The sequence below is a fragment of the Bombus fervidus genome, unplaced genomic scaffold (genome assembly GCF_041682495.2).
Source record: "Bombus fervidus isolate BK054 unplaced genomic scaffold, iyBomFerv1 scaffold0138, whole genome shotgun sequence".
In the NCBI taxonomy this organism is placed as follows: Eukaryota; Metazoa; Arthropoda; class Insecta; order Hymenoptera; family Apidae; genus Bombus; species Bombus fervidus.
Window position 1 is genome coordinate 17,501 of NW_027212700.1, and position 5,000 is coordinate 22,500.

Consider the following 5,000-nt stretch of genomic DNA (forward strand, 5'->3'; position numbering starts at 1 on the left):
GAATCGAAATTGTTAAATAGATACGCGCCAGGAAAGCGGAGAGATTTCGGAGAAGTAAGGAAGAGGTGAAGGTTATAAGAATCTCGAAATATTCTTATCGGACTTTCCTTTCTATAATTTTTATTCTTGATTCGTGTTGCGTACTCTCTCGACCCCGTGTGAAAACACGAGAGAGAATATAAAGAAATATTTTGGGACGTTTGGTAACGAAATGCATGGGTTTGCGAAAAAAAATTGTTAAATTTCTTGTTTTTTTTTTTTCGCCCGCTTCGTGAGAGACTCTCATTTTATTTTCTTTCTCTCTATAAATTTTGTCTTTGGACCAAAGGGAACACCCCCTTTTAGCCTCTCTCTATTTCGTGTTAAACGAGAAACGAAATTTAGAGTGTGACACGGAGGCTTTCACGCGGGGGGTGTCCGGGTAACCGATGGAAATCGAACCACGAAACCGCTTCGACGAACGAAGTCGCAACTTCACGAGAGTCCGCCTGCTTACGACGGACGATATGGTAACGTATCGCTTTACGGACCGGCTGAGAAGCGAAAACGATAGCGTAGTCTCCTTCGTTGGTAGACCGATCTGACGCCGGCCATGGAGTGTCCGTATTGAATCTCGCGATACCGCCAAGACGTCCAATATATGTAAGCAGCGAGCAGGAGACTCTGTGTTACGCGCGACAGCGCGTTTCGTATTTTCCACGGTTTTTGAATGACTTTACCACCCGGAACGGACTGAAAACTCGCCGCACGAAGAGAAATGCGTCACAGAGCGTTGTTTCATCGGCGGTTCTGTAGTTTTATACGGTCCTTTACCCGTCCATGGACGTTATCGTGTCGTCTTAATCATCAATCAGCTCGGGTAAATCTGTGAACAGAGCTATGACGGGACGACGTCCGAATACCGATACTCGATCTTGCGCTTGGATTGGAGTTAGTATTCTATGGACAATCGAACGAATTTATAAACCAGGTTAAATAAATCACGTACATACTGGTTTTCAGACGCTGAGTTGTTAAATATGAACAAAAATTTTTATACGATTACCCTGAACGGTGGATCACTTGGCTCGTGGGTCGATGAAGAACGCAGCTAATTGCGCGTCAACGTGTGAACTGCAGGACACATGAACATCGACATTTCGAACGCACATTGCGGTCCACGGATACAATTCCTGGACCACGCCTGGCTGAGGGTCGTTTATATAACTAAAGACTGCTTGCGTTTGCCTTTAGCAGCAAAAGGTTTTCTCTTCATTGTTAAATTTTTTTCGGTACCGCTCGTCGTTCGACTAGATAAAACGAAACTGTTAAACGCCGAAAAGTCGAACGTTTCGGAGCGGGATCCGATGGTCGAACGCGAGAGAGAGAACAACTTGCGAAATTGGCGAAAACGTACGAGCGATGGTTGGACATTTCGTCGGCGTTTGACGCGGAGAATGTTAAATGGAACGTTCGTGTCTCGCCCTCTCTTTGCTAGTGTTCATTTTTTTCACAGGCGACAGAAGAACATTTTCGTATATCTCGCAATTCTTAGTTTTTAGGATCTTCTCGGCGGAATGCGCTTATCTCGGCTTGCGTGAGTCGTGGTTTCTAGTTAAACCCCTAAAAGAGACCATATACGACCGCCCGTGAAAGAGCGCTCCCGAGTCGAAAACACCTAACTACAGAAGGATATTTAGACGAGAGAGAAAATGATTCTTCGCCCTGCGAGAGAATTGTTAGACACCAATTGAAGGAAGCAAGCCGAGAGTAGAGCGTGTTTACGGCGTTTCTCCGCGCTCCCGACGTTGTCTGAAATGATTGTCGAATTTTTTTTTCGACGGTGCGAAAGTTTATACAACGAGGGGAAAAGTTAAAAATAAACGTGCGACGGAAGCTCTTTCACGGTTAAATTATTACGAGATCGTAGCTTCGCCACGTTTTTTTTAACATTTACAAGCGCAGATCGCTTCGTTGTCGTTGATTAGAAGCGGAAGACCGCGCGATCCCAATACGGGTTCCGGTCGTCCAGTCCTCGAAGTGCATAATTGTGCCGGACGGACGTTGAAAAACCCGGACCGATCGAACGATAAACGCTTATTTGGTGATCGTCTTGCGAGAGTCTCCCTTCATTGTTGTTCGTGTGTTAAATTTCTTTTATCGAACAACGGTCGAACGCAAATGAACAATGACATTTACACCGAAGATCGATCTCGAAACGCTTTTGTTCCTCCTTTTGTGCGCTCGTGGTTTCATCGAACGATATATACACGACGAAGGTGTACCACGCACGTTAAAAATGGGATTTCTTTTTTCCTTTAACCCTTTATTCTCTGGACCATGATAAGTCACCGATGGTTTACATGGCTGTCTCTGGCATTCTCGCCCTTTTCTTGGGATTTTGCGTCGGAACGCGACAGCAAAAGAAAAAACGTATCGGACGATGCGTCTTTACGGTTTATCGACCGTCGAGTGTATATTCGAACGTAAATATGTTGTAACGGTATATGTATCCTTTAGGGGACAAAAGAAACATGAAACGATCGTGTGCGAGAGCGCGCCGAGGGTAAGAAGAAAAGGTGTCCGACCTTTATCTCCTCGTTGTCGTAGTCTCTCCTCGTCGTTTGTTTTAACGCGCCCTGGATAGATAAAAAGATATATCCGATTATAATATATACATATATACTCCGACGCGAGTCGAGAACAACCGGACGTCGTCGTCGTCGTTTTTTTTTTTTGTCGTTGTCCCGCCTGCCCGAATATGCGGCGTTTTAAGTGCCTTTTTTCTTTTGTCGAACAAAAGAGAGAGGAGACACCGAGCTTTCATTTTGGCTCGTACGTACCTTCGAGTAGTCGACGATATTGTGTTGATCCGAAAAGAGAAAAATAGTTGGTTATCGAACGATACAAGGAAAAAATCGAACGACATAATCCCTGTGCGTCGTTGGTATTAATATACCTTTCGTATTACGTGTCGAAACCCCGAAAAGAGCGTACAGTTTGTGGTATAACTTTGAAAAGAAATAATAAAATTTCGACGACCTCAGAGCAGGCGAGATTACCCGCTGAATTTAAGCATATTAATAAGCGGAGGAAAAGAAACTAACAAGGATTTCCTTAGTAGCGGCGAGCGAACAGGAATGAGCCCAGCACTGAATCCCGCGGTTAACGCCGCTGGGAAATGTAGTGTTCAGGAGGATCCGTTTATCCCGAGACATCGAATCGCGTCCAAGTCCATCTTGAATGGGGCCACTTACCCATAGAGGGTGCCAGGCCCGTAGCGACCGGTACGCGTCTCGGGTGGATCTCTCCTTAGAGTCGGGTTGCTTGAGAGTGCAGCCCTAAGTGGGTGGTAAACTCCATCTAAGGCTAAATATGACCACGAGACCGATAGCGAACAAGTACCGTGAGGGAAAGTTGAAAAGAACTTTGAAGAGAGAGTTCAAGAGTACGTGAAACCGTTCAGGGGTAAACCCGAGAAACCCAAAAGATCGAATGGGGAGATTCATCGTCAACGAAGCTGGCTCCCGTGTTGGTGCGATAGTGCCCCGGATGGTCCCGTTACGGCGGGTTTCCCATCGGCGTGGGCACACCACCCGCGGCGAATGTTCCGGCTATGTAGTCGTGCACTTCTCCCCTAGTAGAACGTCGCGACCCGTTGCGTGTCGGTCTAAGGCCCGAGGCGAAGACTGTCCGTCGCTTTTAGCGTACGATGACAGCCCCTTGGATGCCCGGCCGACTGCGCGACGGTACTCAGACGGTATCGGGCCGCAAAATTCTCGAACGCACTGCGTCCAGGACCGCCGCAAGCTCGTTCCAGTCTAGATACCGGATGTACGGACTTAGCGCCGTAACCGGGCCTGGCGGGCTGTTGGCAGGCGGAGTCCTTGGACTGGCCAAACTTTGAATTACCGGTCGGCGACGCTATTGCTTTGGGTACTCTCGGGACCCGTCTTGAAACACGGACCAAGGAGTCTAACATGTACGCGAGTCATTGGGATTTGATAAACCTAAAGGCGAAATGAAAGTGAAAGTCGTCCGTGAAGTCGACTAAGGGAGGATGGGCCTCGTTACGATTAGGCCTCGCACTCCCGGGGCGTCTCGTTCTCATTGCGAGAAGAGGCGCACCTAGAGCGTACACGTTGGGACCCGAAAGATGGTGAACTATGCCTGGTCAGGACGAAGTCAGGGGAAACCCTGATGGAGGTCCGTAGCGATTCTGACGTGCAAATCGATCGTCGGAACTGGGTATAGGGGCGAAAGACTAATCGAACCATCTAGTAGCTGGTTCCCTCCGAAGTTTCCCTCAGGATAGCTGGCACTCGACTCGAACGCATAACGAGTCTCATCTGGTAAAGCGAATGATTAGAGGCCTTGGGGCCGAAACGACCTCAACCTATTCTCAAACTTTAAATGGGTGAGATCTCTGGCTTGCTTGAATTTTCATGAAGCCACGAGATATAAATTGATAAAATTTTTCTTGGATCAGAGTGCCAAGTGGGCCAATTTTGGTAAGCAGAACTGGCGCTGTGGGATGAACCAAACGCAGAGTTAAGGCGCCTAAGTCGACGCTTATGGGATACCATGAAAGGCGTTGGTTGCTTAAGACAGCAGGACGGTGGCCATGGAAGTCGGAATCCGCTAAGGAGTGTGTAACAACTCACCTGCCGAAGCAACTAGCCCTGAAAATGGATGGCGCTGAAGCGTCGCGCCTATACTCCGCCGTCAACGGCAAGTGCGCAGGAACGGGATTTAGTTCCCGTTCTCCATGAAGCCTTGACGAGTAGGAGGGTCGCGGCGGTGTGCGCAGAAGGGTCTGGGCGTGAGCCTGCCTGGAGCCGCCGTCGGTGCAGATCTTGGTGGTAGTAGCAAATACTCCAGCGAGGACCTGGAGGACTGACGTGGAGAAGGGTTTCGTGTGAACAGCCGTTGCACACGAGTCAGTCGATCCTAAGCCCTAAGAGAAATCTAATGTTGATGAGGTGTCCTAAAATTCACGCTTTTCGAACGCAAATGACAAA

At 48.2% G+C, this 5,000-nt stretch overlaps 1 non-coding gene and 1 pseudogene across 1 annotated transcript; both read left to right on the plus strand.

The window, feature by feature from the left end:
* The first annotated feature begins 1,042 nt into the window (after nucleotides 1-1,042).
* Nucleotides 1,043-1,197, plus strand: LOC139997680 (5.8S ribosomal RNA). Its single transcript, XR_011803028.1, has one exon. It is a non-coding gene; the product is annotated as a 5.8S ribosomal RNA (ribosomal RNA).
* A 1,820-nt stretch (nucleotides 1,198-3,017) lies between these two features.
* Nucleotides 3,018-5,000, plus strand: part of LOC139997682 (large subunit ribosomal RNA) — a 4,388-nt pseudogene continuing 2,405 nt past the window's right edge.